General features: G+C 53.7%; 1 protein-coding gene across 9 annotated transcripts in view; it reads left to right on the top strand.

Annotated features, from left to right (window-relative positions):
• Window positions 1-19,579, top strand: part of ZMIZ1 (zinc finger MIZ-type containing 1) — a 218,767-nt gene that overhangs the window by 138,761 nt on the left and 60,427 nt on the right. The window contains exon 1 of one of the 9 annotated variants that reach the window (XM_079136068.1): window positions 15,750-16,573. The exons of 6 other annotated variants lie outside the window; for them this stretch is intronic. The gene's annotated coding sequence lies outside the window, so the exon portion shown is untranslated. Of the gene's footprint in view, window positions 1-15,749; window positions 16,649-17,283; window positions 17,422-19,579 lie in introns of those variants that run through there. 2 more of the 9 variants (XM_079136067.1, XM_079136069.1) reach the window with 2 other exon arrangements.

The raw sequence follows: 19,579 nt of genomic DNA, 5'->3' as shown, positions 1-19,579 counted from the left end.
CCCCAAATAGCTGGAACAGCCTCTCTGGATGCAGAGACACAGTGTTATCAGCCTGGAGGTACCACAGTTGTCCCTCTGCAGGCACAAGGCTGCCTTTCCAAGTCTTTCCATATCCACTTCCTGCCACCCAACCCAAAGGTACTTTCAGGACAGAAGTCCTGCCAAAACAATCCCCCTGCACTGCCCCAGGGTGCCCTGAGGATGCTATGGCTTAATAAAGCCATCAGCAGCAATTAATTCTGCAGAGAAAAGAGCCAGGTAAGAGGATTAAGGAAGCCAGAGCTTTGGTTTTAAGATGGAGCTTAGCATTCTCGCCCCCAGAGGAGGGATTTCAGGGGATTCGAGGGTGTGAGAATGAAATGGAGCAGGGGCTTGGCAGGAAGTAGGCAAGTTGGTTATGGAACTTTCTGAGCAAATGTTGCAAGCCACCACCTTGTAAATACCTTCTGGGTTAGACAGACAGGAATTAACGATGGTGCAGTCATTATCAGTCTTGCCTGTTTAGACTTACAGGGCTGGGGCAAGTCGGGGGAGCACATCTGGATTAGGAACAAACCTGATTTATTTCCCCTTTTAGTCAGGACATAGCAAACACTTGATCAGCAAGTACAACTCACTTATCTCACCTCCTGCAACTCATGTCTACCCTGTTCTCCAGATGAGAAGACTGAGGTTTAGAAAGGTGAAGTAATTTGACTAAAGCCACCTTATTAAAAGGAACCAGAGTTGTGACTCAAACATACCTATATGACCTCAAAGCCATCTGCTGTCCCTGCTCTCTGAACAAGTTAACGTAAAATCCTGGGAGAAATGTGATAATGACTCACGACACCTGTCAAGATCACCTAAATTGTTTGCAGGTGGCTGTGTGGCGTATGTGACAGTGATTTGTCCCCATTGGGGGTTGAGCACCTTCCCATCATTGAGCTCATTTGACAGTTACAGCCCCATGGGCGAAGAGGAACAGAGAGCCTGGCTTGGCCCCAATTCCAAATACCCTCTCCAGAAACCATTCATCTATTTCATAGAGAAGAGTAGTAGTTAAACATGTGTTCTGTGGAGCAGCCTACCTGCTCTGAATCCCACCCAGCCCCCTACTCACCAGGCTAGAAATGTCCCCTAACCTCTATGGACCATGGTGCCCTCGTTGGTTAAGAGGGGATCCTCCCAATGCCTATACCATAGGCATTGAGTGAGTTAACTTATACAGGGCCTGGTGTCTAGAAATTGCTGTATATGTGCTAGTAATCTTATCTTATCATGTTGCCCTTTGGACTCAGGAAGCTTCTCATACCCAGAGATAGCAGAAAACCCAGGGTCTAGAAGATATGGAACCTATTTGCAAAGGTACAGACGAGATAAATGCCATCTGCACCCACCTCCATGGGGGTAGGAGATGAGTGGGATCCCATTACAGGCAGGGGAGCAGCCCCTTACTGGGTCTCCAGGGCAGCAGAGGTTTACATGGAGTTCAGAGCGAATCTCCCCTTCCCCCCCAAGAAAAGGAGGCTGAGCTCCAGTTGGGGAGCCAAGTGGCCTTCAGCAGTGGAGAGAGAGAACTAACTGAGGGAGGCTGGGCAGGGGGCCCAGAGGGCCCAGTCTGTCCTGAGTAAGGGAAGTTTGAGGCCTTCTGTCTCACCAAGTCTTCCAAGCAACCTTTCCCCAAATTTAAGATTGGAAGGAGGGAGAGAAGCTAACATAATTGAGTTCCTGCTTCATGCCAGCCACTTGTGGGTGGTTTATGAACATCAGTGCCTGTCCCCACAGCAGCCCAACCTCTCATTTAGACTGGGAAACTGATGCACAGAGTAACTCCTTTCTCCTTTGTGGAAAAGGGAGGGGATTCATGGATGGCCGACTCTAAACTGATGGACCTTGAGGCTGAACAGCTGGAAGAAGTGAGAGGAATGTGTGGGCCCAGCCTGCCTGACTCCAAGTACAGTGCCACTTCTACTGCTCCCCACTACTACTGTGGGTGTGCCCCTCACCTGTCCCCAGGGTCCATCTGACATGCAAGACTGGGAAGAGGGCCCTGGACAGCAGACTTCTGCCCTCTTGTGCAGAAGAGCCAGGGCTCCAGGGACCAGGCCCTGGGATCTCTGGGGCTCAGCCTGCAGGGCCCCTCCACCCTTTTGGCAGGGGAGCTTCTGGGATAGGGTTGATCTCAGCACAGGTGGAGCCCAGAGCCAGAAGCCAGAATTAGGAAACGGCCCAGGGCAGGGGTCCAGCTCAGGCTTCAGGATCGAATGGCATGGTTTCAGCTCAGCTCTGCCACTTCCATGTTATATGTGACCCCAGCTTTGTCTTCCAGCCTCATGAAATGATGGACACAAAGCACGTGACAAAGTGCGCATCTCACAGGACTCCGTACGACAGTTGTGATTACTTATTTAGTCTTGCTTTGCAGTCCAGGTCTTGAAACCTACTAACTGTGTGACTTTATGCAAATCAATTCCCTTCTCTAAACTTGGGGTCCAGCAGATTTGGAATTCAGGTCTCTTGACGGGAGTAGTAATTCTGTTTCCATGGCAACCCAGCTGTCTCTCAAGAGACCATCTGGATGGCGTCACCTTGGCAAGGTGCTGCCCAGGCAACCAGGTGTTCGGGTCTTGCAGTAGAAGCTCTGCAAGGTGGTAATTCCCCTCACTGGGGACAGGGTGGTGGTCAGCCAGGTGGCTAGAAGGAAGCAGAGCCATCTTGGCCGTGCCAGCTGCAATTGCTGTTCCTGGGCCCAGAAAGAAACTGAACCCAGAGCTTGGGAGCTCTGTCCAATGGCTCTTCTTGAAGAATCGGGAACAGATGCTTCATTCTATTCCTAGGAACGTCTCCTGGCTGGTTGAGGCTGGCCAGGTGGGAAGCACTGCCCGGGGCTGGACGCCTGCAGGGAATTCCAGAGGACCCAGTCTCACCTGTTTGAGATGAAGAGACACTATTGTCTCTGGCAGGAAACTGGATTTACCAGGGGGAAAAATTAGGAGTCTGCCTTTCATACAAGCTCATAATTATAATGACAGCAGAAACTGGGTGCAAAGGATAAACTAAATTCACCCCTGTGACATAGCACCTGGTTACCTATGAAGTGCAAACTGTGCCATTGGCATTAGGTAACCCTAGAGATTTTTTGTACCCTCAAAGAACTTCCAGACCCAGCCCAGGCAGGGACTTGCTCAGGAGGTAGACAGTGTCAACAGACCCACATCACAGGGTAGAGAAGCTGAGGGTGGGAAGGCAGAAGCCCCTGGGCTAGCCACTTCCAGCAGGAAGTTCCCAGCCTAGACTGGGTTGGAGCAACAGGGGACAGTCAGCCACCTTCCCTTACTTTTCATAAATGAGCCCCTGAACAGCAACTCACAATGTAATGTTCCTTTTCTTTTCCAGAAGAAGAGACTGAGACTCAGAGAGGTTAAGTCTTATGTTCAGAGTCACACAGCTGGGGAGGGGTTGGGTCAAAATCAGAACTGGGTCAGTGTACCCTGTGGGGGTTGCTGCCATTCTTGGTATGTTGCCAGGGGGAGGCTTCATTTCCTGGAAGCCAGAGGCCTCTTTCTGAGTCCATCAGTTCCCTGACCCCCTCCCCCACTCCTCTTTTCTCTCACTCTCTATCTCCTTTCTCCTTTTGTGCCTCTCTCCCCCTGCTGTTCTCCTTATTTCCTTTGTCTCCTCCTTTCCCCCTGGGGACCACAGATCCAGGCACAACTGATCCTGCTGGCTGTAACTAAGTTCTGCCATGGAGCCGCTGGCGGCCTCTTGTTTAGGCCCCAGGATCCCAGTCCATGGGGCACATGGCCCTGGTCCAGCCCTAGAATGCTTGCTCTGCTCCCTCCCGAGCACTCCCAGCTCAGGAAGTGACATAATTGCTTATATCCCCATTTCCTCCAGGCCCTGTGGTCTCGAGCCCCTCTCAGATGTGCGCCCCAGATGTTTAGAATCACTTCCTCTAATTAAGCGTCTGCTGGGAGGCTGGGAGGCGAGGGGACCGCCCGTGTGCAGGGCGCACGCCTGTGCAAAAGGCCCTGCCTGGGAAGAGAGGAAATGGGAACCTGCCCCCCCAAGTCTGGTGTCGGGGAAATTGGTGCACTGTTGAGCTCGGTGGGGAAGCCGAGCGAGCGGCTGTGAAATGCGGGGGGGGAGGCAAATGCTCTCGATTGTGTGACGTGGAAGCCGGGGCGCCTTGAAGCTCCCCTGGGAGAGACTCACCCCACCGCTGGAGACAGGGCCTCTGTGTCTGGCTCTCCAAATAACTTACATGTTTTCTCTAAATGGACGGACAGCTGCAGGACAAGAGACACAAAAGAGACGTGCTCTCTAGAGAAAAGTGCAGGATACTCAGGTGGCCCTAAGGCCAAGGTCAGGTCTCCTTCGAGGACAGTAGGGCCCCCGTTGGACCACGGCTAGATTTCAGGGTTCTGGTCCCAACTGCACCTCGGGTGGGAAGGGTTTTCTTCTTGTTGGCCACCTTTTATTTAAGACACTGTGCTGATCAGCCCAGCGTGGCTGAAAGATGGATCTCAGTGGCCAGTGAAGGCAATGACCCTGGGCCCTCCATCACTTGAGCAAGAGGCAGGGACAGATGGGCCTCTGACTGATGGAGGAGGGCGGGTGAGTCTACAGAGAGTCTGCTGGAGGTGGCTGCCCTGGCCTTTCCTTCTCCCTCTTCCTTTTGAGCTATGTGGCTTAATTTATTTATTTATGGGTGCTGGAGAGCAAACCCAGGGCCTTGCACCCGCTAAGGCCAAACCCTCTCACTGTCCTACACCCTGCTGCCATGTGGCTCTACGGAACTGATGTGACCTCTCTGAGTTTCAGCTGTTGCATCAAGAAATGGGGATACCTCTCTCCTAGGGTTATTTGTGTTGAGGAGCAGATGCGATGATGTAGGGGAAAGCTGTTTCGTTTGCCACACCCCAGGGGCTGAGCCAGAACAGGTGGGTGACACAACCCTCCCCACACAGAAAAAGAATCACTTGTGGGAGGAAAAGTCTCAAATGGGGAAGAGGAGGGTGGTGGCCGGCAGGGAAGAGACAGCAGGGCAGTGTCTTTTGGGAGATCCTGAGGCGTACCTTAGGTACAAATAAGTATTGGTCGTAGTGGTGTATTATTCTTACCATTACTCTCTGACATGATGTTGGGGCGTAGAGGAGGTTTTAGGATCATTGACCCAATCGCCTATTTTATCTGAGACTGGCACACAGAGAGGATGCAACCTTCCCAGTGTCCCTTCCATGCCATGGGCCAGGCTGATACCATCAAGGACTTAGCACTAGTACTCTTCCTGTTACTTAGTTACTGCTGCTAGCACTAGTCCTTTCACTTCACCACAGACACCATCTCCACTGCTGCTGTTGCTATGATTACCACCCACCTGTGACTCCAAATACTATTATCCTACAAGACGGATATCTCCAATCTTAAGTCCAAAATCCCAAACTCTGGGTGCTGACATGATGGTATAAGGGAAAAATTTTACACCTGATCTCATGTAGCAGGTCAGAGTCAAAATGAGGTGCCCTAAAATTATTGCACAAAATTACCTCCAGATTATGTCTATAACTTGGATATACTAAACATAAGTGAATTTTAGTTTAAACTTGGGCCCCACCCCTAAAATATCTCATTATGCATATGCAAGTATTCCAAAATTAAAAAAAAAAGATCTGAAATCCAAAACAATTCTGACATCAAGCATTTCAAATAAGGAATAGTCAACCTGCACTGTTACTACTCAATTAAGGAGTTAGCTTTTATTGAGTCCTTACCATGTTCCAAATGCTGGGGGAAATAGCTCACATCCTCTCCTGCATTATTACAAAAACCTTAAGCAGAGACTGGGACTCACTGATCTTGGTAATGCACACTTGTAATCCTGGTGACTCAGGAGACTGAGGCAGAGGGATCACCAAGTTCAAGGACAGCCTCAGTTACTTAACAAGGCCCCTAAACAACTTAGCAAGACCTTTGTCTCAAAATAAAAAGGATTGAGGATGTAGCTCAATGGTAAAGTGCTCCTGGATTCAATTCCCAGAACCGAAAAAGGAAAGAAACTGTGACTCAGAGAGGTTAGTGTCTTCCTCAAGGCCACGAGCTAGCAAGTGGCAGGGCTAGAATTCAGAACCAGGCAGTCCATCTCTAGGCAGAGCACACCTGGGTCTCCAGTCCATCTTGCTTCCCAGAAGGAGGAAGAAGGCCTGATGAGTCCCCCAGATGTATGGAGGCCTAGAGGCGCCCCAGGAGCAGCACTGCCTTGTGACTCAGCCCAGAGGGCAGCTTCCTCCGTGGAAGGATCTGACTATCCCTGTCCTGCCTCACCTGGCCAACCTGAAATTCTTCCATCTGCCAGTTCACTCACTCTGTCATTTGACCATAGCAGGGGAAGACAATGAGGCCAGGTCCCAGACTCACACCGTTCTGGCTATCTTTGTAATCTGGCGACCCTGGGCTGTCCCTTCACCTCCCAAAGTCAAGATCTCCCAGCTCAGGATCTCACAAAGAGAGCTCTCCATCCTTCTGGCCAGGATGTCAGTAATACGAAGGTGGATATGCCTGCCCCACAGCCTCGCTCCAGCCCCTGTGACTCTTAGGGGATGCCCAGCACAGCCCGCAGTACGATACCTCTTACAGATGAGGCACCCTTCCCAAAGCCTGGAAACCAACAGAGTGTCTAGAAAGATCTATAATTTAGAGGCATGAAGTCATTCAGTCATTCATTCAGCAAGCACTTATTGAGCATCGCCATGTCCCCAGCCCTGTGCTGGGCTCCTGGACATAGTGTGAGTAAGATGGCCATCATCCTTGCCCTCCAGGGACTTGAAGTGTCACAAGCAGGACAGATGTGGAAGAAATAACCTCTGACAATGACTTTGTCAGCATCATGATGGTTCTATGAAGGACAGTGGAGGGGCCTCAGGAGAAGAGCTGAGGGAAGACTTTCTGAGGAAATGACCCTTGCCGGGAGGCTCCAAAGAGCAATCTGCCATAGAGGAGGGCAGAGAAGGGCGAACCCGGCAGAGGAAAGTGTGTGAAGACCCCGCGTGCAGGGGGGCTCCACTCTCTGTTCTACACCTTCTGAGCCTGTCCCATCTGTAGGATGGGAAGAGTGCCACTTGCCCCTAGGGTTCCAAGCATCCAGGAAGTGAAGGGCTCTGCAGGTTCTGGCACCTAGCACTGGTTCCAAGAAAACCTGAGGAACTGGAGGCTGCCCCTTGGATCCTGGCTTCCAACCACCCCAACACTGGGGACTGTCAGCACTGGTGGTTCGTGAGCATAATTAGGTAATTGGGTCAAATTCAATTACACTCCACACTCCCAGGTCTGTCTGGGGCCCAAGAGGGGCACAGGCTCCCCTTGATGAGCAGCCTTCAGGAGCACAGTGTGGTTCTCGGGGCTGAGCCTTCCCAGCATGCATCCCCAGATGTGGCCTACATCCCGGATGGGCAAACTGGTAGGGGAGAGGCGATGCCGGCTGGTCTCTGTCTTAGTCCATTTGAGCCAATATAACAAATTACCTTAGACTAGGTGACAAGTAAACAATAGAAATTTATTTTTCAGCTCTGGAGGCAAGTTCAAGGTACCTGTAGATCGGACATCTGGTGAGGGTCCATTCCTCATAGATCCCACCTTCTCGCTTTATCCTCACATGGCAGAAGGGGCAAACACCCTCCACCCTTTAAAAGAGCACTCATCCTATTTGTGAGGGTGGAGCCCTCGTGACTGAACCACCTTGAAACCCCACCTTAATACCATCGCACTGAGGATCAGATTTTTGACACATAAATTTTGGAGAGACACAAACATTTAGACCATTAGCATCCCCAGGGCTGAGAGCCCCAAGGTCTAATATTTTTTCCTCCTTGAAAGCCCAGTGGAAGCTGCTGGCTGGGGCCTTGCCCTCCTTTGTGACTGTATTATTGGTCTTGGCTTCACGTCCCCCTGGAAAAGCCCAGAGATTGGTGGGTAGGTGGGACAGGGGGACTTAGTTTCCCTGCCGCTCCTGAATTTGTAGCCATTTCCCCTTCCAGCTTCAAGCTGGCACACAGCTGCTGCCTCACACTTTGACTGGCAGGTGACCCTTTGGGGAGAGCATTACCTCCCATAAAGTTGGGCAAACCAGGGTTTATATACGCCTTTCAGGGATTGCCAGAGGCATCAGACAAGAGCAGCTCCAGGCGAGCGGAGAGCAATGCCAGCGCCTTCTGGAAACCAGGCGTGACTCTTGCAGGGACATCTGAGGAACCTGGACCTGAACGGGATCCTGACAGTCCTAGGGAGCCAGGGAAGGTTTTAGACAGGAGAGTGATATGGTCAGGTTTGCCTTTTAGAAAACCTCAGCAGGTAAACGGTTCAAAGGTTGGTGCAATAGTGGGGACAAGAGCCCTCTGGGTGGAAGTGTGTCGTGGGTGGAAAAACGAATGATGAATCTCCAACAAAGTCCACTGGCCATGTCCTGCCCTGGGCCACCCACAGGCTGGGTCTTGGAAGCTCGGTTGGTATATGACATGACCTCATGGCCACTCTCTGCTTGACCCTCCTGTTACTGGTCTAAAGATGGTACACAGCAGCCTTCAGGGGGGAAAAGTCCTAACTTTGCATTTCTTTAAGATGGTAGTGGTTTTATGGCATTTTTCTTCTCGTCACAAAAATAATCCTATTTATTGGACAATCAAGGAACACAGGAAATGATAAGGAAAGAAAGGCTGAAATCCCATCACCACGGACGATAATTTGCTACATATCTGTTAATCATAAAAATGGATGCTTCTTGGGTCTACCTGGCCAGGCCCAGGGGAGGCTGCTGCCTCCAGCAATAGAGATATACTTCATTTGCACTAGAAGGGCAAGCCGGGCCTCAGAGAGGGAGAGTGATCCACACTTGGTCACACAGCAAGCTCCCAAACTCTCTAGGCAGCATTCATCCCAGTGAGGGACTTGGCTTCCTGCACCAAGCACGTGCTACTCTGCCGATCTTAGCTCTGCAGATTCTGATTTCGACATCAGGCCTCCCGCTCCTTGCCCTGCCCTGGCGGCCACCTTTGGATGTTTTCCAGACAGACATTCCTGCATGGCCTGTCTGTTCATGTCCACAGGTGGGGGATACCTGGGACCACACTGGGGAGTGAAGGAAGCCAACAAATCCCCTGGGCTGTTGTGGGCCAAGAACAAGGGGCTGGAAGGGAGCAGGCATCCAGGAGAAGCTCCCCTCTCCCTGGACAGCTGCAGAAGGGGGGAGGGACAGTGGCACCAGGGGATGAAGCACACCTGGCAAACTTTGTGGGCATGGGAAGTTCATAAAGCTGCTACACCGCTGCCCGGAAGACTCCGAAGTGCCAGACTGTTTCTCAAACTCACCTACCTAGCACTCCAGAGCAACAAGGGCCTCAGACTCTATAAGCCTTCCAGAAGAATCCCTTCTGCCACGCTCCATCCTCAGCTTACACACCTGAGGTAACAAGGCGCTCACTGCCACTTCTGGGGAGTCCTCTTTCTTTTAAGCCCATGCTCAAAATATGATGCATGTGACTCCCACAGTGGATGAGGAAAGGAGCGGAAGGGACCGAGGTCTGGCCCCCAACCTCCCTGTGAGAAGGAGGAACAGAGTTGGGTGGACACTGTGAATCCCCCCATGTGATAGAGGCAGTTGATAAACAAGAGTCCTTTAGAAGAGTAGGCCCTCATATCTGTCAAGCACATTAGAATTCAGAGACCATGCCCTCAGCACTACAGTGGGCACTGATATAGCTCTGGGACACATAGTTTGGGCTTCTAGAACAAGCCAGGAGTCCTGGGTTCTTGTGCCAGCTCTACCACTAATTTGCGGTGTGACCGAGCCCCCAGCCCCTCTCTGAGCCTCGGTTTCCTCCTTTGAAGTGTATGAATCAGCTGCTGATTCAAAAAAGGGCTCTATTCTGAAAAAGTCAGGGCACAGTGGGCCAGCAAGGTTTAGGGGCACCTGGGTCCAGACGGTTGTGCATGTGACCTCAAATCTCTTCCCTACCTGAGCCTCACCTCTGTCCTCTCCACGAAGGGTGATGGCATCCTGGCAGCCTGGGAAACCTTTGTCCAGGGAGCATTGCGGGTGGAATCGGGCAGCTCCGGCCCAGACAGGGAGGTGTGCAGCAGACAGACGGCTCCAGCAGGAAGGGAAATTGCATTCCCAACTGCAGGAGCTCATGTAAGTCCAGCCCTGGGGCCATCCGGAAGCCCCCTGTCAGAGCTGTGTCCTGGGAGAAGCAATAAAACCCCAGGACTGCTGAGGCTCAGACATTGGAGCTGCCTTTGCATCCCTCCCTTCAAAGGCCACTCAGAAATCAATGGGAAGAGATTCATTAGCAGCCTGGGTGGCATTGGTCCCACACCTCCGGCAGCTCCTTTGTTAACTGGCCTGAGCTTCCTGCTGAACAGGTCGCCTTCTCTGAGAAATAGTCCATGTTCTTCCCAGGTTGGGGACCTAGTACCTGGGCTGGCAGTGGGGCAGCTGGGCCACCACAGTCCCTTGGAGCCGGTAATTCACTGCATTCATTCATTCCTTGACTCATTCATTCAGGCGGCTGGTCCTTATTTCATTTATACAGTGAATATTTATCAAGCATCTGCCAGGGATGTTTTAGATACTGTCAACATAACAGTATCAAACAGACAAAAGTCCCAGTTGATGTGGTGCTTACCTTTTTGTGAGGGAGACCGCGTTAAACAAGATAAATAATTGAAACACAACAGCCGTAGATACTGAAGAGGAAGCCAACTCAGGAAGGAGTCCTAGGATGTGGCAGCAGGGCCTGCGACCCAGGACAGTGTAGCCGAGGAGGGAAAGCCTGCAGGAGGTGGGGGAGCCTGTGCTACCTGGAGAAGTCCCCGGTGAGGCATCTGGCACACTTGCAGCAAGAAAGGCCTGGATGCTGCAGCAGAGTGAACAGAGGGGGACTAGAACACGGGTCAGGCGGATCTTGCAAGGCATAATAACAGGTTTTTACACTGGCCGCCCAGGAATATTTGGAGAACTGATGTACTGTGACTTAGTTTCAGAAGGACCGTGTGTGTGTTAGTTTGCTAGGGCAAAATCCCCCAAATCAGGACTTTAACAACAGACATGGACTATCTCACAGTTCTGGAGACCAGAAGACAGAGATCTAGGTCTTGGCAGGGCCATGCTCCCTCTGAAGCGCTAGACAGCTCCGCTCTGGCCTCCCTCCCAGCTTCCTGCAGTTCAGTGGCTGTGGCGCCGTAACTACCCCCGTTTCACAGGGTGTTCTCCTGGTGTGCTTGTCTCTGACGCTGTGTCTAGAGTTTCCCTTTCCATAAGGACATAGTCGTATTGGATTAGGGCCCATTCCAATGACCTCATCTTGACTGGATCATCTGAAAAGGCTCCATTTCTAAATAAGATCCCATTCCCAGGTCCTGGAGCTGGGACTTCAACACCTTTTAGGGGTACACAGTTCACCACTAATGTGGTGGCTTCTCAACTTGTCTTGGCTTATCGATGTTTTCTCCATTGGTCCTTCTCAAGGTCACCCTTATTTTGCAAAAGGCGGCTGGGGTGGGGAGGCCCAGAAAGTCTACTCGGCTGGTCCATGACTGCCAGCTAGCCACTGAGCCTCAGCCTCCAAACCCAGGCACATCCCTTCCCTCCACAGACCTTCAGGTGGCCAAGGAGCATGGCCAGTTCCTCATTCCAGCCCTGGGGACAGCTCCAACCCTGCCTGCCAGCTTCCCTGCCCACAGGGCATCCAGATAAGGTGTGGCAGTAGCATACAGCCTGGGCCTGGCACCTCCCCAGGTAGAGGTCAGGCAGCTCCCTAAGGCTGAAGCCACCTGAAGGACCATTTGGTTTATAGGTCCCCTCCTCACCACTCCCCAGCCACTTCGGCCCGGCAGGAGGCTTTCCTGGACCTTCAATAACCTTGAAATTGTAGGATTTCTCAGACATGCTGAGTGGAGGTGTGGGGTAGAGGCTGGTGTTGTTTTCAAAATGAAATGATTATAGGATTTGGGCAGAAGCCAAAAGCAGAGTTCAGAGAATGCAGCCCAGGTCTGGGATGCAGCCCTGCTGGGGGGTGAATCCAGGAAGGGGAGCTGGGCTCAGTGACAGGAGGTTGGAAGGTGTAGAGGTCTCATTCTGCACCACCTCCCGTCCCTCCTCAGGTGGAGCCCAGCAACTCAAAATGTCAAGTGGTTGCTTACCAGTGCACAGATGCTAAGCTTTTAAAAGAAACAAAGTAAGATATTTTTTCAGTATATGTAATGTGGTATGCTGGAGAGAATAGGTAACAGGGAACAGGAGTTCTCACCACAGCTGTGACTGACTGTGTGACCTGAATGGTCACTGGCCTTTTCAGGGTCTTGGAGTCCCACCTTGGGAACATAGTATGGTGGATTTCAGTGCAGGCTTTGAAACCAGAATAGTTTAAATCCTTCAGCCAAAGTTGTCCAAACCTTTCTGCGGCTCAATTTTACCTTCTGAATGGTTTAAATAATAATTGCCCCGGGCCAAAGAATGCTGCTGGGGAGGATCCTGTGTGCTGGTGCTTGGAAAGCACCTGCCCCTGAGCCTGGAAACCAGCAGGCACTCATCAGCCATGAGCTCTGTCTGCATTAGTACAGGAGGAGAGAAGCCAGGATCCAGCACGCCGCCCGCCCCCCACCCCCCGTCTGAATCCCCAAGTGTGGGCAGGGTTCTGGGGCCTGGTGGGGATGCCCACACTGGCCAGGAGCTGAATCTCACTCATGCCTTCCATCTTCAAGACTGTAAGAGAAGACTTGAGGAGATTGACCAGGGCAAAGGACCAGGGAGAGGAGGCGGAGGGAACAGTGATCTTGAAAGATGTGAATTTTGCACCTGACCACTCAAAACTGAGCAGAAGCCCCAGGAGAAGTCTCTGGAGAGAGAGGCGCTGAGTTGACTCATGCCGATGCTGCATTTGAGGCTTCTGTGAGCCACTTAGCTGACTGTGTGCCCAGTGATCTCAGCCAGTTCTGTACATGTGTGTTCTGCCCTGGGTCCTCTTCCATGTGTCTTGGAGAAGGATCGGTATGCAAAAGTGGATGACCCAGGCAGCTCCCAGGGCCTGAGCTCATGTCTGTCATACTCACCTGGCTACCTGCCTGGGGCCTCCCTGTGGATCTCACCCTCCCTATGCAAGCTGTGAGTCCTCAAGCTTGCATAGGTGACATCTCCCCAGTCATCAGGATCCATGCTCAGACCCACTCAATGCACAAACCTCCTGAAAGTGGAGTTCTGGGACACAGAAGCCAGTGTCCAGAGAGCCACCTCTGGCTTCATTGTTTGCCCTCTCCTCTTCACAGGGAGCTTGGCTTTTGTAAAGCAGGTTGTTCCTTCCTTTCTTCCAGGGGCCTCTGGGCCCCTAGGCCTCCCTCTACACAAAGCCTTATACAGAAGGTGACTCCTCCTGGAGCCACTTTTGACCCCTGAATGACCTACATCCCAGGTAGGTGGTGTGACTCTTTTCTCTTTACTGGCCTGAGCTGGGACAGGATCCAGGAAGCCCATTCTGGGAGGGAACTGGAGAGCCCAGGATGAGGCCCCTCATCTGAGCTGCCAAACTTGACTATAGCCTTCCCCTCCCCGCCCCCAGGGCCCAGCCGGTTCTGCAGAGGTGGGTTCTGTACCACAGACTTCCCAGCCTCTGAAGCATCCTCTCTCTGGAGTCAGCTGCCGTCGCTGCACCTTCCCGGCTGCAGCACTATGATTTATTGGTGGCTCCTCCTCACCAGGGCCCATGGCAGGAGGAGTTCAAACACCCCCAAGAAAAGCCACCCGCTATTGATCCCGCGTCAGGCCTCCCGAGCGCTGGCGGGCATTCATCAAGGAGTAGCGCAGGTCTGCAGCTCGTCCTTTCTTCTTCCTTTCTTCTCCCTCCCAAGTCATTCCCCCGGGGCCAGGCCCCCCTTGCTGAGGTCACTCCGGGAGCTTGAGGAGTGCCTGCCAGTCGAGGCGGAGAGAGCCTTTGTCTGAGGCCTCTTTGCTGTAGATCCTTATCAAGGCAAGGCCTGGGGGTGGAGCGGGCTGCTCTGGGCCCCAGGCTTTTGAGCAGATCTTTGGAAGTTGGAAAAGTGGAGTTGGAACTTGGAATAAGTGGGGAGAAACCCTTCTGAAGCAGGGACTGGCTGGACGACCGTGTTTCTGTGGACTCCAGTCGTGCAGTACTAAAAAGAGCTTGCTAACCAAGTGGGCCAGAGAGGGCTTGAGTAGCAGGGGAGCTGGCTCTGAAATTAGCATGTGAAAAGGGCCGGTTTGGGGCTGGGGGCCTCCAGTGCAGGCTGCTGAATGGATGCTTAAAAACAATTTGTTCTTCTAATTATGTAAATCTACGGGTGAAGAGAGTATTTACGCGTGTGTGTGTGTGTGTGTGTGTGTGTGTGTGTGTGTGTGTGTGTGTGTGTGTGGTTTACTGGGACGAAATCTTAAATTGTCGTCTGTTCTCTTCTCAGGTTCTACCCTGGGGCTTCTCCCAAGGTGGGTCCCTGGGAGAACTAGGAGGGGAGCAGGAATATGAGCAGGCAGGATGTTTTATTGAAGTTTTCCAGGCAGTGCCACAAGGCCACCTCTCTCTGTAACTGATGCAAATTCTCTCAGTTCCGGTCCAAATTCTGGCTCAACCTATAAGAGCTCTTTCTGAATTAAGTGCATGAGATACCAACACATACACGGTATCTGGAGAATGAATTAAAAAGTTCCCTTCGGTGGTTCAGAAGTCATTAAGGGTTAGGTTAAAATTATGAATAGTCATTTTCCAGAACTTCTGGAAAGGCAGAATGGAGTTTTTGGTGGTGTTCTGGTTATGGGAGGGCTCCGTTGCTTCGATTTTAAATAATGGGAAAGCAAGCACTGGCACTGTGTGAGAACCACATTAACAGTACAGACCAGGTCTTAGGGGCTTCATCTCAGTGTTTTCTTCTGAAATGTGGGCCAAAGTGTCATGTCCTAGGCTGAGCTAGTGGACTTTGAGCTAGTGGACTGAGTGAATCAGAGGTCTAGAAGATTTGCAGTCACAAAGATGGAAGAGTCTTCATTTGGCCTCTTGGGGTCCCAAATCCGTGTGAGCTGCTTGGAGGGCAGGGCTTTAATGAATGTTTCAGTAAGGTAATGACCATCCCAAAGAAGCCATTGTAACTCTAGAGGAGGTGAGACTGAGCAGGGCCCAGAATTTGTGCAGACTGGAGGGAAGTCCTTCCTTTGGCTGCCCTGGGGTTGGCTGGGCAGGAAGGGGATGCCAATTAATCTCTTGCAGGAAGCTACTTCTTGTCCAAAAGCCAGCAAGTTATGAAGTATGAATTAATTCATTTAACCAGCTCCTCGGAGGGAAAGCCCATGACATCTGCATTTCCAAATGCCATCCCGAAAGTAATATTTCAAGTGGCAGTGGGTGGGATTAGAGCCTGCTAACGATTTATGTCAAACAAGGAGCAAGAACATAATTTCTAGATAAGTGATTTGTCTCAGCCACTTCCAGGGCGGGCAGCAGGACAGACAGGAAGGTTTAAGGGAAAACCAGCAGCTCAGGCTAAAAAGGAGGAAAGAACAGGAGTAGCAACCTCAAAGGATGAAAACCGGGTCGGTACCCAGTGCTAGGGGGGCACAGTCCACTACAGAGATTTTAAAGGTGGTCCTGGCCACCTTTTCATGGGGGTGAATGATGGGGCCCTCGCTTACCTACCTAATTGTTTGGGACACTTAGGTAACCACTCAAATAACTTTCACTGGCGGGTGGGCGGGACTGGGGTAGGGGGTTATAAAGCAAGTTATCCCTAGGGCGTGATGGAGGTGGGAGGTGCCCGCAAAAGAGGGAGGAGCGCAAACCTCTTTGGACCCGTCTGCGAGTGTGCTTCCAGCGGTGTCTGCGGGGGAGAAGGGATGGGGAGCCGGCAAGCTCAACTGAAAGCCTGGAGGCCTTGCGACACACTGGCTGGAAGGAAGAGGCCTCGGCCACCACAGGATGCAATGTCAGGAAGGCAGCTCCCGGAGCGGGGCGGGGCCGCGCGCAGGGCCGCCCCCGGTTTCCCTCCTGCCACCCGCTCCTACGCACAGGAACTCCCCGAAGTCAGGGAGCCAGAGAGTACGTGCGCGCATTCACCCTGCCCTGGGCCCTGAACTCGGGGAATCCCAAGGGTGACAGGGGCCCCTGTGCAAGGGTAGTAAGATGCCAGTCTGCCGACCTTCCCCGCTCCCTAACCCGTTCCGAAAATCCTTTAAACCGAGGTTTAATCTGGATACCCCTGACCCGCCCCGCCCCTGCTGTCCCCTCCCCCGGCCACCAGCCCCGCTCCCTTCGCCCCCGCCCCGCCGTGGACCCTCATTAGCATGACCACTTGGGAGGATTCACTGAGGGGTGGGAGACGCCCGAAGTCATCCTCCGCCAGCGCCTTCCCGGCGGCCCCCTCGGGCGACAGCGCTCCAGGAGCCCCACTCGCACAAGTGTTGCTTGCAATTAATTGCCTAGGCGGGGGAGGGAAGGGGGCCTGGTCGCCGCCCCCGCCCGGAGGCTGGAGCGCCGCTCGTCGGGTCGTGCGTTCGCTCGGCGGCGGCGTGCACCAGCACCACCCCTGCGTGCAAGTTTGAAATGTGAGCTGCCTCCGATTCATACTCGCTCGCGCTCTCTCGCAGCAAAGTGGCTGGGCTGGCGGTCTGCGCGCGCGAGTGAGTGCGGGCGGCGGGCTGGGGGGCGGGGGTGCGGACGGCGAGGCTCGCGGGGCGGGGAGGGCGCGCGCGAGCTGGGGCTCCCTGGAGACGCCAAGGCAGGTCTGCTCGCCTTTCATCTTCCTCCCGCGCTCCTCCTCCTCCTCCTTCCCCTCCCCCCGCCGCGGCGCGCTCGGTTCCCCCGAGTCCCCAGCCCCACGCGGGCGCACGCGGGGTGGGTGGTCACGCCCGCGGGGTCCGGGAGCGCGGCGCAGGGCGCGGACCGTGGGAAGTTTCGCCGGCGCGCCCCGTGCGCCCCCGCCCCCCGCGCGCCCCCGGCCCATCCCTGTCCCTGGAGGGCTGTCGCTTGTGCCCGGGCGCGCGGCTGGCTGCCTCCACGGCGGCGGCGGCGGCGGCGGCCCCATTAGCGGAGCCTCCGCCTGTGATTGGCTTCGCCCGGGAAGCTGGAGACGGGCGATGAATAATTGATGTGTGCGGTGCGGTAGCCGGACGGCGGCGGCGGTGGCGGGCAGCAGCGAGCGGGAGCGCGGGAGCCTGAGCGCCCTCGGAGCGGGCAGCGCGGAGCGAGCGGGCGCCGGAGCCGCCCGGGCCCCCGCGCCGCCGCCGCCGCCGCCCGGGCGCGGAGCGGGGATGCAGGCGGCGCCCGCTGCCTGCGCGCAGCCTTTGTTCGGCGCCGGCTGAACCCTGCCCGGAGTCGCTTGCCGCGGCCGCGGCAGACCGGGCCCCATCCCCCGCGGGCTCCAGGGCAGGACCGCGGTCGGTGCAACTTCTAGGTAAGTGCGGGGCTGGAGGGGTCGGCTGCAGGGCGCCCGCTGGCCGGCCCCGGCTCCCTCAGGGCGCGGGGGCGAGTGTGCGTGCCTGTGTGTGACAGAGAAGGGCCGGTGCATTGTGGGTAGCGCCGTGTGCTGCATGGTGTCAGCCCGAGGCTTGGCCGCGAGAGTGGCACCGGCATGCGCCGGGCCCATTTTGTGTACCCACAGAGGGGGTCTTAATTTCTCCTTGGGGCTGGAGGTCAGGGTGCTCCCTTTGCCCCATCTCCAAAGGTGAAGTGGTGGCTCTCCAGCAGGCATTTTACAAGGCTCCGTCCATCCTCAGTAGGCTCCCATTGCAAAAATAAGGATCAGCCAGGAAGCCAGCGATGGAGGTAGTGGCTGAGGGTCTTAACTTCAAGATGCTCCTTTGTCAGAATGCATGCCTGATTCCGAAAGCACCAGGAGACCTCCACGGGCGCTGGTGAAGCTACCATTGCGGCAGGACGCCCTTCCCAGAGGTGGTGGGTGCACTTCTGACAAGTGTTTGCAGGGAAAACAGCTGTCGGAGGAGGCGGAAGATGGGTCTGCACTAGAGGCAGGAAGGGGCCTTCCTAGGGGTGCCTGACATTACGCTGTGAGGATTTTGCATCAGATCTTGGAGGTTTCTCCAAACACTGTTAAGTAAGGGGCAGCTGCTAGAGGTCCCCAGAATATAGCTTTGGTGTTGATTTCCCAGGCATCAGAGCATTCCCAATTCCTGAGTCTTAACTGGAAGCCAGCTGTGGGAGACTAGGAGAGGACAGGTGGCAATTCCTTAGATGGGCTTCAGGAGAGCATCATTCTTTCAGTGGGAGCCCAGGTGCCCTGCCCTTGACCATTAGGCAGGACTGCCATATGAACACTGGGCATGGCTGATGGCTCTTCCAACAGGAAGGTTTTATGAAGCAGCTGGCAAGATTTGGTGCCAGAGTGCTTTTCAATGGTCCATCCTTGAGAGTGGGCCAGAAATCAGGCCAAGGAGATAGAGTGATCAAGACCGTGTCACCTGGAAATCAGGGGAACCCCAACCCCAGATGGTGTGTAGGAACTTGGGCTCCTCCAGATCTGGGACTCTTTACCTGAAATTCATCTCCCATTCACCCCAGAGTGAAAAGACCCTCATCCCAAAGTGGGTGGGTTGGACTGGTGAATCTTGGGGTTCATATGGCTACTCAAGCCTGTTCCCCTCTTTTATGTGTTAGCCAGGCAATGACTACTCTGTAACTAGCTGGATTCAAGTCCCTTCTCTGCTATTTTTACCCTGAACTTCCTTAGTGAGAAACCACCAAACGCTGATGCTTTGGTGAGAATCTGGGTCTTTACCGGAAACAGCAGCCTACACAGAGTTTGAGACTTGCTTCCTAACACTGTCTCCGCTCCCCTGCATGGCCCTCCCTTTGCTCAGAGCCTTTTCACCTCTCTCTTTCTTGCTTCTGAGTTCCCATCAGTTTTGTGCGTTCAAACACTTGGGAGCCCCAGTTTCAGGTGGAAAAACTAGTGTGCCCGAGACCACCCACTAGGCGATGGAGGCATCTGGGCATAGCTCCTGCTGGAGCAAGGCCTTGAAGGCAGGGACTGCATGACTGCATATGCCAGCGTCAGTCTTGGTGCCTGGCAGGTAGTGGCTGCCCAGTGCCTGCTGAGTGATTGCATGAGCAGAAAGCTGGTCAGATGCTGTTTCCCTGTTCACGTGAGAAGCTGGCGGAGGGATTGAAAGAGCACTTCCAAATCTATATCAGCGTTGCTTGAGCGTCTGAGCACACAGCCCATGCTTAGACCCTGGGAACACTAAGATTAGTTCCTAATCTGGAGTCATCCAGTGAGACTGAGAGGCACTCCCACAGGTTTTTAGCCAGAGACCCGCTTGGGGGCCCCCTGAATGGCTCTTTCTTGGTCACACGCCAGGGAGCAAGGGGTGGTAGGTCTTAGACTACTGTCCAATACGGTAGCCCCTAGCCACAGTGGCTGCTGATACATTTAAACTCATTCAGAGAGTTCAGTTTCTTATTGGTACTAGCTGCACTTCAAATGTTCAATAGCCACATGAGGCTAAGGACTAACTTATTGGGCAGCTAAGATTATAGGACATTTCAACAAAGGCAGAAAGTTGCACGGGACAGCTCTGGCCTGGAAGGGTGGA

Source organism: Sciurus vulgaris (genome assembly GCF_902686455.1).
Source record: "Sciurus vulgaris genome assembly, chromosome: 4".
NCBI classification, from domain to species: domain Eukaryota; kingdom Metazoa; phylum Chordata; class Mammalia; order Rodentia; family Sciuridae; genus Sciurus; species Sciurus vulgaris.
The sequence above is the reverse complement of the archived record's forward strand: the minus strand, read 5'-3'. Positions and strand labels throughout refer to the sequence as shown.